Below are 13,178 nucleotides of genomic sequence, written 5' to 3' on the forward strand. Positions count from 1 at the left end.
CAACTACAGTGGAAGTAATGGTGAGAACAAACTTACGCTAGAGTAGAAAATGATGCTCCTATCAGATAATTAAGTGGAATAATCAATCTTACTTTCAATGTTGCCTGAGGAACGAAGTAGACAGGAAAGAAAATATAATTTAAAGAATTACAGATACATATATTTTGAATTTTAAAAAAGCGTGTTGCACTTCTAAGCCAATAACATTTTATGTACATGTTTCTGTAGCTCCGGTACACCTTTTTCTAAGAAATGAATAGCAACAGGACAAAAAAACAGAGGAGATACTGTTTAGGCAAGATGACAATTATCAGAAGTGGTGTGGATTTAAAAAAAGAATTATATGTACCTCTTTCACACATAAGATAAAACAAAGGATTGGAACTCTAGCTACGGAGAAAAAACAGCAATTTAGAATACAATAACACAAAGAATAAGATGTGACGTATCAGGGAATAATTGAAGAGTAAATTCGAAATGAGAACATACACAAATAAATTAGACTATCGTGAAAACGTCAAACTATATCAGAATTGAATCCGCAGAACTTTCACTAGCTATTTTACATACCACATTTAGACAATGAAAGACACCAAAATACTTCCAATAATTTCAGTAATAATCATCAGCAAAAGCTACATCAAAACAGAAAAAAAAGGAAATTCATAGTGGATAAAGAGTGCAGCAAAGCGTGGCATGGATAATCCTCGAAATCCTTCCAAATGCAAAACAAAAACGACGGCGTGTTCTAGTTCGACTTAGAAAATCAAAAATATACAGAATGAATGAAAAATGAACTAAATTGTTGAGATACCTGAAAGTCACGCTGAAACAAAACTGAACAGATTAAGAGGTTGTACTTGAATTGAAAGCTCAGCAATTTGAAAAGAGCAAAAATCTTGTAGCAAAATTTGCAAAAAAAGTGCAATCAAAATGGGAAGATATCCTTGAAATTTCAATAATCGTAGGCAATTACCAAGTTAGACCAACTATTCAAGAAAAGAAAAAAAATCTGACGATGAGTGAAGAGAAGAATGTTACGGATGGGATGAATGTGCGCTTCAACGCGAATCCCACTAGTGTTATTGTATTTTATGAACTGTATTCGAAATTAAATGAAATCAGGCGGGAAAAAAATCGATTGTTTGATTTCCACTCGTTAACTGGCTAGGATGGAAAGAACTTTTTTCTTTTAGAAAATAACAAAATCACCAACCAATGATGAAAATTTTTCTCCTTTTTTTTGAATGACACATCACGCACGAAGATATTATGTCCTCCGTGAAGAGTCGAGATCGATATTGTCTGGCAGAAAAGTCTTAGCAAGGAGATTCACCGAGTTATTGCATAGGAGAAATATGTCATGACATCGTAATCAAAAACTAGTGATAGTTTGAATGGAAATAAGAGAAGAGAAGAGCGGAAGAAAAATAAAGGATGGATGCACATAATGAAAGGGAGAAAATACACTTAAATCTAATCTGAAATGAATAAAATTAGCTAGGAAACCTAGTGATTTCGGTTCTGTGCGTTCGCCATCTAGTCATGTTCAGCAGTAATAGTGAAAAGTCGTGACGAAAACAAATGGTTACGGCAAAGCCAGGAGAAAAAACCATAGATCGATCAAATGACGCATGCATATGTCGTAGATTTCTGGGTGTTCGACGATGAATGAGTCATATGAGGATGAGCCGAAGTCTTAAACGAGTACATTTGATCCACATGGAAACGATACAAACGAAGTCAATTCGATGAGAATCAAAACTCTTACGATGCAGCCTCAACCAGCGACGGAGTTGAGCGACAAGCGCACCGCAAGGCCGCGACGCGAGCATAGCAGCGGCGGAGAGTGTGTGAAGCGTGGAGACGCAGACCGGCGCCCCGATGATGGGCGCCGCCGCCGCCGCCGCCGCCGCCGCCGCCGCCGCCGCCGCCGGCGAGGGTCATTCACTCCTCCGTCACTCCGACATGGACGCGACCCGGAGGAAAGAAAGGATCGGCTGGTTTCGAATCGTGTCTCTAACCAGGCTGGAACAACAACAACAACAACAACAACTGATACAATCCGAAGACTGCGGCTGTACAATGGACTCGCGCACTTTTTTGCTGGAGGAGTTTCATGTTCACTTAACGATGACAACCTGCCATCAACGGAAACCGATCGCTTCGTTTTTTCAGCGGCATATTCGACGACTTTGGCATTTTCGGTAAATGTCTGCAAGTTCCTTGCTGTGATAAGTTCTTTGCAACGATGTAAAATAGCTCTCTCGTTCTCTCCATCAATTCCATAGAGTTCGTTACGAATACCACACCACATTCGATTACTCATCCATCGGTAGAACGGTTGTAGAAATAATCGCTTATCATCGATGACTCGATCGTTTTCATGGCGGTGCCATCGTCATTTTCGTATTTCGTCGATACGTCACCTTCCTTACCAACTCGGGAAATAATTGCTTCAAATGACTGTTTTGAAAACGTTATGTACAGTAAGAAACTCATAACTTTAACCACACTTCTTTCACATCAAACCTGCAGTTTACTGCAGGATTTCAGAGGGGCAAACGTGCCAATTTTCTTCGTCGTTCATCTTTTTTTATGGCATTGGGTAAACTAAGGGTGATATTATTTATTGACCTAGCTCTTTATTTCATTTATTGATTACGCACTTCCTTGTGACAAAGAAGAAAGGAAAGATTTCCAGAGATCTTGGAGTTTCACCCGACCTGATCCAGACTTCTTCCTTTTGATTCCCGTTTTTGATCCTTTATGTTTGCCAATATCGTCGAGTGCTTGTCTTTTGTTATTGAAATTTTGTTTTATTACCGAACTTTTAGGTTTCTGAGGGGCTACACCTTCTTATAACGAGTTCCTTCGCCGACAAAAACCTGGTAGAGTTGGATCAAAACGACATAAAGTACGCGGCGGTTGCGCAGGCAGCTGCGCTCGAAGCGGCGTGGTACAACTGGCGGTTGGGATCGGGGTGGGACCTACGCAAACTGCAATGATGAGTGTTTTAAAGGCATCACCCCACGAATCTGAGGTGGTGCAGATTTCGGGTGGAGTATTCGTATACGGGATGGGAGACTACGATGAGGGAGGTGATTCCGTCCATTTCTTGCTAATTGCCGTAAAAAACGGCCCGGAAGATGCGGCGCCGCACATGGCTGGCGCGCTCCAATCGGACCTCTTGTGCAAAATGGTGCGTTAAAGCGAATGAAGCCGTATCTTCCGGGCCGTTTTCTACGGCAATTAGCAAGAAATGGACGGAATCACCTCCCTCTTCGTAGTCTCCCATCCTGTTTACGAATACTCCACCTGAAATCTGCACCACCTCAGATTCGTGGGGTGATGCCTTTAAACAAGTTTTCGCCTCGATTCTAACCGATATACTCCTTACTGCTTCGAGAGTAGCCGCTTACGCTACTGCATGGAGATTTATGTCGTTTTGATCCAACAGTACAGGTCTACAGTATACCACTGAACCACTGTTACGAACTTTTTTAGTCATATAAGAAGAGCGTTGTTCATTCCTAGCAACTGAGCATCCGGTTAGCTATTGGGTGCAGTATTGTACCTCTTAGATATTGACTACCCAAACAGCTTTTAGCACATGTATATGAGAAAGGGGACAATCCAGTTCTTTTCACTTTTTTCCGCACGACTGGTTAGCACAGCTAGCATTATTTAGAGGGCTACAATAAGCCTGTACTATCTGCGCTTTTCGCGACGACCACAACTCTTAAACGCATCACTCCACGAATCTGAGGTGGTATGGATTTCAGGTGGAGTATTCGTGCACGGGATCGTGGATTATGGAGAGGGGGGTGATTCCGTCCATTTCTTTTCGTTTCGTAAAAAAACGGTCCGAAAGATGCGGCGCGTGCAGAAGGCTGGCGCGCTCCAATCCAACTCCTTGTAGAAAATAGAGCTCCGAAACGCCCGAAGCCGTATTTTCCGGGCCGTTTTTTACGACAATTAGGAAGTAATGGACAGAATCACCCTTCCCTCCATAATCTACGATCCCGTATACATACGAATACTCCACCTGAAACCCGTACCACCTCAGATTCGTGGGGTTATGCCTTTAAACGAAGAGTTCGAGGGAATACTAGATGTTTGGTTCCTGTTAATGGTAGACAGACAGACAGACAGACAGGAATCCATAGAATTGACTGTATAAAATTGCGTGCAATGGATTTCATCAGAATCACAGAGTGATTTCACCACTAATCCACCCTATGTGGTGTCATTTCGTCATAATTATGGGGTAAAAATTGGCCGCTTGCGCAAAATGAGACCTGTAATTCCAATAATCATAAGTGATATTTTGTGTTTTCGTTTCCATTCCTGAAAAATGGGCCGATGTAGCCCAGTCGACAAGAGGTTCTGCTCGGTCTCGGATCGAATCCGATCTAGTGCAATGGTTCAGAATTGAAGTGAATGTGGTGGTCTATCCCAAGCGGATTGGATAACGCCAGACCATTTATCCACTTTATCTTGAATACTACGTCTCGAACTCTACGCAATATGTAATGGAAAGAATAATGAATAGGAAATCCTCGTGACGCTGCGCGACGATAATCAATATACATGTTCTGCACTGGCGTTCTTTAATGAAGAACAAATAGATTTAATTAACGCTATAATTACATGCGTTTATAGTAGTGGAAGTAGTTCGTAGTAGGTTAAAGAGTATGAAACCTAAACCATTACATGTTGTATAGTGGAGATGCTGTATCTTATTAAGGATATCTATATCGATTCGAAATTTGAATTATCGTCGTCCTTAAAGCATTACATGTTAGTATTTGTATACGGGATGGAAGACTACGGAGAGGGGTGATTCGTGATTTCTTGATTGCCGTAAAAAACGGCCCGAAGATGCGGTGCCGCACAGACTGGCGCGCTATCGAACCTCTTGTACAAAATGGTGCGCCAAAAGAATGAAGCCTTATCTTCCGGGTCCTTTTTTAGATTGGAATTGAATCCCCCCTTTCCTTAATGTGACTTAGATGTTTTCCTGCGCATACAACTTCACTTTACTCGGCATCGTTTTTCCAGAAGTAATCGTATATCAAAACCTCATTCTCTACAGTTAACTTGCTATTGCTGATAGCTCTTTAGGTTTACTAGAAAAAGCCTATTGAACCATACAGTCACAGAATGTTCGCGGACTGTAATTGTCTCAGAATGTTATTTTCACTGTTGGTTTAGTGCGAGTCTTTGCAGATTTTCCAAGCACCTCGAAAGTAGTGAACCTGTAATACATTCTAGTCTCCACGAAGTAACCCTTTAAACTGTTGTTGTCATGGTAATGTGAAATTCGAAAGAACTGGCACTTATGACTGAAAAAAAACAGTGGAACCGTAATTGGAACAGCATTATTAACATACCTATCGCGAATGATGGAAATTTCTCGGAAATGTATCGGAAGTGCAAGATATACCCATAATAGGAAAGTTATTTATGAGAACTTATAGATGGAAAAAGAAGTTCAGGAAAAACCTTGCTGCATCTGGGAAACATTTCCGCCCCAGAGAAATTCCATAGCTTTATTTAAATCCAAATTCCGTCAGTTTCTTCAAGGCAGCATAACACGAAATTGAAGATGTAGGGACCAGTTCATGAAAAGTCAGGGTTTTGAGTGTGGAATACGAGCGTGAGATCAATTCCCCTTAATTGTCCTGAAAAATGACCCTCTGCGAAATTTTCCTACGGCACACCTAACATTCAGCTTGCCGACTACATATACGAGCGCAGGCATACGCGCCACGTCTGCCAGCAATGCGGAAGGGTTTGCGCCCGCATACGTGACGCGTTGTCACGTGCCTCGTAGGGAAATATGATCGACGAGGCCGTTTCTCACACCGTTCTTCAGAAACATAATCACACGCACACTCGTTATCTTCATTTCTGACCTCATCTTTCCATGGAGTAATCTCAACATCGTCGTTTCTTGGTTTCTTTGAGAGATCGGTGTGTACCACATGGATTAATAAATCTCAACCCACATTTTTTTCTAGGATTCTTCTGACAATAACGATTAGTTTTCTGAGATCCTATTTATTCTAATAGTTTTGATAATCAAATTTCAACAATTTCTGCTCTGCTAATAGAACCGAACCGAACCTTGCAGAGCCCCATATTAAACGTGAACGGACAGAGAAAACTGGTTTTGTTGAATTGAGGAAGTTTTTTTGATCGAACGATGGACCGAACCATTTCGCTTGTTTTTGATTTCCGCTCAAAACTTATTTTTATACGTTCAACGTGCTAACGAGCAACCTTCAACTGGCTGTTCATTGGGGTACTCCGCTGTCGGGCGCGACCTCTCGTCGAGACATTGTTTAAATGAAAGAGTGTAATTTTTCTGCATCTCTGTTTGCATTCGCATGTGTCCGCTGGGTGGTATCCACCTTTGAGAACGAATGGGTCGCATGCAAATCCATCCTTACCCTTACCGTTACTATAACAGTCAAAATATTCTACTATTAAGCGGGATAAACTCACTTTTCCATCGTGTTCTTCCATTCGAACTTTTTTGTCATGCGATTCCGTTACAGCTTTAATGTTCTCGAAACAAAAATATATGAGCATTAAACCATATGTGTCGGTTTGTATTCAACTATTTGTTCATACAATGTCGCTAATACAATACGTGAAGACTCATTTTCGTGGTGCAAAAAAAACAACAACAGATGATGCTCTATTTCTCTAGAGCTCAACACTTGACATTGTAGTCATCGTGGTCTCCTCGTTGAGATAGTGCATCACACATTTTTCTCTTCGTTTCAACTCTAGAACAACGGATCCACCACTGCGTTTCCCGCATGAGACGCGTAGCTACAGTTTCCCAGGACAATGGATTTATTGCGACTACATGTGTGGGATTTCGCAGCTAAACGAAAGAAGTCGGTGAATAGGAGACTCGGTGCTTAGAGATCTGCTACGGATACAACTGTTTCCTCGTGGTTCCCGATTCAGGATGTGATGGGAGTTCCGGATCTCCTGATATGTTGAACGGCAGTTGAACGAGAGTATGCGGGTTGCCTCCAGGTGGCATTTAGAGGATAAGCTTGGAACAAAAACGACCTTGCACCTGCCCTGAGATTGAATGGATGGACTCCTCATCTCTGTTGTGCCACAATTTTCTCATACTTTCCTTATGGACACTTTCATATATAGGGATCCGTGTATGGTGATTTCTAGTCATCAGTACCCAACGAGGATAATACAACTTCTCGATTCTTAAATGGAAGCAAGAGCCAAGATTGTCAACAAACTTTTGACAATCGAAAAGTTGCAATCTTCAGATCAGATTCAAGGAAAGTCGAACTTTCACGCTTCTGAGGATAATACAGTCGAATTGAGGTGATTGTGACTCTATGTGATACCCTAGAGTATACAAAAAATTGAGTAGTAGATGATGTGATGTTACAGCTAAACGAAAAGGGTCAGGAATTTGGGAACAGACAGATTTGTGCAGATTTTAATCTGCACTACAGTCATTCAGAAGCCTCGACCTGCACTCAAGTGACAAAGAGGAAACAGGCTCCGATTCATCATCCTACGAGCATACTTTGCTCTGTCCAGTCGGGAAAGAAATATATGTTTTTGGCAATATACAGTACTTCTACATTCTTTTCGAGGTTCTGGATGAAAGTTGCTTACATCCAGAATTTTGAAAAGGATGTCAAAGTATTGTATACTGACTGAAGTCGTATATAATTCCCTTCAGCGTCACATGATCATAATCTTCAGTAATAACACGCTAACGTTCAAAGTCAAAGTTGACGTGTGGTGGATCGCTTGAGGAAGCTCAGCTCAAGATGCGCCGACTATGATGAAATGAACAAAAGAAGAGATTTTCCAGAGCTTCCCATGACATCCAAGAGCACGTATGGAAACCTTTGTTGCTAAAAAAAAATCCTGCTCTGTACAAAATTCGTCGGCATCCTACCCTATAGTCGAGTCAAAACGACATGAAACACGGAAACAAACACAAACAAACAAAAATAAATAATGAGTATGCAGAATAAAATACTCTGCTTTTTCTTCATTTATGGCTATTAGTAGTGTTGGTAATGTCTGGCAAAAATCTGATTTAGATGGGTTGTGAGAAGTTCTTTGAATTTGTTTGCTAGAAGCTGCTGCTGCAGCTGAGAACTCTTCATCCTTGCACTCAATGTGAAAAACATTAGTCCACATTTGCTCCGTGCTGCTGTTTTTAATTCGCTTCCTCAGTGTCTGAGGCTTAACCCGCTCAGCGATGTATGGAGTTGAGGAGGACTCTTCGTTATTTGCACTTGTTCGCATGGATACCCTTCTAGTCATGGACGTCATTGCTGATTTCTTTCGTTGTACACTTTGAAGGGAAGCTTCGTATCATATTCAGGAGAACTCGTCCTTAGATGTTCAAAGGTTAGTGGCTTTCTTCAACGAGCTTTAAAAAAACCCAAAATGGAAAAACCAACGGAACACTGAACAAGGGAGTTTCATTTTGAAAAAAGAAAAGTTCATTAAAGTTACATGAAATGAAATAACGTTGGTTATGGATTGAACTATGCTTCCTGTGGCATCCAAAAGTGCTATTCAACCACGCAAAATGAAACGAAAATGTTTAAAATGCATAGAATTTAACAGAACCTACATACGTTCTCGAACCGATGACTAATCGATGAAAAAACGATGCTCGACGATTCCTAGAATGATTCATAGGACATGCAGTAGAAAAAAAAACCCTTTCAAAATCGTACTTAAGTTTTCCCGGCGACCTTTGGAATCTTTTCTTGTTGGGGATTCTAAATTCTAACATCTCCTGCCACATCTATACCTCCCTCTAAAATATGAATGTGGGCAATAAAAGTACAAGATAGTTAACCTGAATAGAAATCTTTATTTGCATATTTCCAGCTACTTACTACATAGTTTTTATGAAATTTAATGGAATATTCTAGATTAAATTTGCTTTTATTTTACAGAGCTCATCGCTTTTATAGTATTTCCCTTTAACTCATGAGTTTTTTTCTCTTTTTTTTCTCCCGCGGACGTTATAGTTTTCTTGGTGTGAAGTTCCAGGAACATATCTCCTTTCAATGTTTGTTCTTTGATTGGCTATTTTTTTTGAAGAGAACGCTTGAGAAGAGGCCAATTCACAGGAAATGTGTATGTGAAGCAATCTTCCACGGAATTTCAGGGAATTTCATTGCGTTACCTCCTGTTCGCTTCTTTCTTCAGCTGTACAAAAATCGATTGCACATACGAATAGATCATTAAAATATTCAGTTAATTAATAGTTTCGGCTGCTTTTAGGAGTTTTTCTGTGAGGATTCAGCGGATATGACAGGCGGAAACACAAATGAAACATATTCTATGCGTTGTCTTATTACAACTTTCAGGTGTTGGCCCTTCCTACGTACATATCTGTTTGTCGCTTGTTCACAGTGTAACAAGCGCTTGTTCGGTCGTGATGCTATCTCGACCACTCGATCATTCGACCAAAGTCAGGAGTTGTAGTTTCACAGGAGCGCGAACAATGTGTCCAGAATAAAACGTGGACGAAACGGAACGCTCGGTTAACCTCCAGTTGCGTCTTTTTTATTATGTGACCGCATAGTATTATACCTCAGCGCAGTAGAATCAAGCGATCACACCGCTGTTACATCCGGCGAATGTATCAACACGAAACGACTGCGTAATGCAGGCTTAATAGTTCTTGGTCTAGATCCTGAAAATCAATCTTTGGCAGACGTTTGATTGTTGATCGGGACTTTCTAATAACGCTAGAGGATGTCGTTTCTTTTCTGAGATTCCATAGAAAAAGATTAGACCCGTGGAACATTCTTCTACGTTATTTTTCGTGATCGTTCTACTTTTCTGCGGTAACGTTTCAGCGATCACATCGGTATTAAGTTGGTCCAATAATCTTGCAGGATTCACAGTATTCGTGAAAATTTTGGTTAAATTCCGTTCAACCTTCATATAGACAGACAAACCGACAGACAAGAAGATATGTAGGAAGACAGATGGGCGAACAGGGGCCCACACAGTGCATACATTATGGGAGCTCTTTCATGGACTGGAATCGTAGAAGTACAGGAGTTGGAAATTAATGGATGTCTGTTTCCCTTCTACGCTTAGACGAAAACGAAGAATGGGAATCGCAATGTGAACAGCGTGGATAAGGAGAATTCACTCCGTAGTTAGGGAAGTATCAATGAGGTAACAAGGAAGAGCTAGCTATTTATATCTCGAGGCTTAGACGATAAGAAGATCACGTTCACTTCGATTAATAAAACAACCTTGAGGACCATTAGATAACCGTCTCCTCTTCACTACTATGTACGTAATCGACGTATCGCCGTCTTTCTGAGGAAATCTCCTCTATTGAGCATTCCCGTAGGCTTGAGTTAGCGTTTTCGAGCACTCGAGCACGCTAAACAACGCTCAATAAGTGCATCAGCTTGACAATGAGCCGAGCTGCTTCACGGAGCACAGAGCATGCGCGTTATACTCCACCAGCTATCCGAAAATTCCCAGTAGAGCACCGCGACACAGATGTTTCTTCAAAGTTTTTTTTTTGACATTTTCACAAACATATTATCCAGTGCAATAAATATAAACAAACAAAGAAAGGGATACATATGTAGTAAATTTAGGCCCTCCGGAAGCGCAATTAGATCCCTCGAAATGAGGAACTGCCGAGCGGTGAATATTTGAGAACTTGTTTTCGATATTGTTTAAGGAATACAAGGATTCAAGGATGTGCTCAAAAGAACGACTAGAACGAGAACGAATCCGATGGATGACTAGTCCTCTATTCTAAACATTTGCCAGCGATAATTGGTTTTATTTTTTTTTCAAATAAATTTTACTCGAAAAATATTTCCTCCGTAGGGCTCTGAACAGTTTCTAAAGATTTCGCATAATCAAAACATGGAAATCTAACAACAATCCCATAGAAGTTTTTTCAATGTTACACAAATTTATCCATTCTTAAAAGTTCTCAGGATACGAGTCTTATTGCTGCCCGGCTCACTATGCCTCTACTTGTATTAAACGTGATTTGAGATAGTATAGATTTTCATATCCATATTTTAGTATTTGAGTTTCATCATAGAAGAAAAAAAGGAGGAGATAAATTTGTCCTTCAATTCTATGAAAGTTTGATCTTATCTCGCTTTTCCATTTTTCTTTTTTTATTACTGTAATTTTTCTTTTTTTAAATTTTTATTCAAATTCAAAAACAGCAACGTCCCAGTGTATTTGCACCATTTGGTCGCATTCCTGCAATTATGGAACAAAATTTCTGTTAGTGTGGAGTTTGAATTGCATCTTCGGTGACATTCTAGCAGTGTAAGAATCACATTAAATTTCATTTCCTATCGAAATAAAATGCAAAGATGATAAAACGTAGCATTTAAGACAACATTAAAGAAATAACTGCAGAACGAGAGGACTCTAAAATGATCAGCGATGTCCAGAATGAACTTGCAAGAATGTATAAAACAACTTTTCGGGCCACCCGTTGAGCAGATGGGGTTAGATCTTCCCGATGTCGAATCAAAACCGTCAGCAGTCTGAAGAAATTGAAATAAGAACAGTGCTTTGCCCGCCCAGTCAGTCGATCAATGGTCCACTATAGAATTTTCTAGAAATAAAACTATATTTTGCGCTACCAATAAGTTTTTAAAAGGTGAAAAAGAGATGTGGGTCAGACACATCAGTATCAATGATTATACAAGTACTATAATTACTTATTATTAGCATTTCTCGACATTGTTTTGCGCGAATAATCGCATCTTATACTGAAAGCATTAAAAGTCTACAAGTTGTAACTGAGCAGCGTCCAACATTATCGTAGAAGTAAAATTGGGAAAGAAAATCCTATCATTACGAATGCACATAATTTTCTTCCGAATTTTTAGAGGCAGCATACCACGAATCTGAGGTGGTGCGGATTTCAGGTGGAATATTCGTATACGGGATAGTAGATTATGGAGAGGAGGGTGATTCCGTCCATTTCTTCCTAATTGCCGTAAAAAGCTACCCGGAAGATGCGGCCCCGCACAAGGGTGACGCGCTCCAATCGAACTCCTTGTGGAAGGTAGTGCGCCAGAACGCCTGAAGCCGTATCTTCCAGGCCATTTTTTGCGGCAATTAGGAAGAAAATGACGGAATACTCCACTTGAAATCGGCATCACCTCAGATTCGTAGAATGATGCCTTTAAGTGCATTTACAAGGTGAGTAGCTAATTCCAGCGTTGAACCAGAAAAAGTTTTTTTTTGATGATTTTTGGTTTCTGCGCACTTCACGATTGCCATCTCTATGTTGCGTTCCGTTGTGCTTCCGACGAACCTAAATAGCTGGCGACTGTACACTGGGACCCTCTTTTAACTTTCCCTATTCGAATCACCAACTGAGCTGCAATGGATCAGACCCGTCAGGGACTGCAATGATACGTTCAAAGCTACGTAAGTGCGATTGCAGTGGGACCGTCCAGAGTCCGATTCTATTATAGCCGCTAAATTAGGGATCAGAGATCGGGATCATCAGGACCTACTTTAGTGGTCGTGTATTTGTGTACATCCATGATCGTCACCGTTGATTAGCCCCAATAGTCAAGTTCAATCAAATTCTATGCGATAGAAAAGAAAAAGAAACTCAATAATTGTTTAGTGCAATGTTCGGCCCCTTCTTATCCTTCTTCCGCTTTTTCTTAGCGCTCCCTACAACGCTATCGAATGAACTGCTCGGTCAGGTCGTTCAAATATGGTCTAAATGATTTTTACACATAGTATAGCTTGGAATCCCTTTTGTGCGATGTGCAGTGAAAACTAGTGGCCCTCAGCAACACCTTAACAGATCACGGTTCAATTACCCAAGTTCTAAGGTCCCATTCTTCTTCGGATGAGGATTCGCCTCGGGCAATTTGTAGACATAGAATATACTATATCATGCAAGACATACGATATTAAACAACACACAGAATATTATATAGTAGCAGATAGTTTGATTATTTTTGAAAAAATTGAATTGCCAATGAGGAATCCGTTTATGTCTGAATGATTCCGAGTATTGAAGGGGATATTGCCGAAACATTAGCCAACAAGTTCATTTAACAACCTCGTGTACAACTTATCAAACTATATTCAACTATGCCGAGGTTCATTGA

Source organism: Necator americanus, chromosome III, assembly GCF_031761385.1.
Source record: "Necator americanus strain Aroian chromosome III, whole genome shotgun sequence".
Taxonomy (NCBI): Eukaryota; Metazoa; Nematoda; class Chromadorea; order Rhabditida; family Ancylostomatidae; genus Necator; species Necator americanus.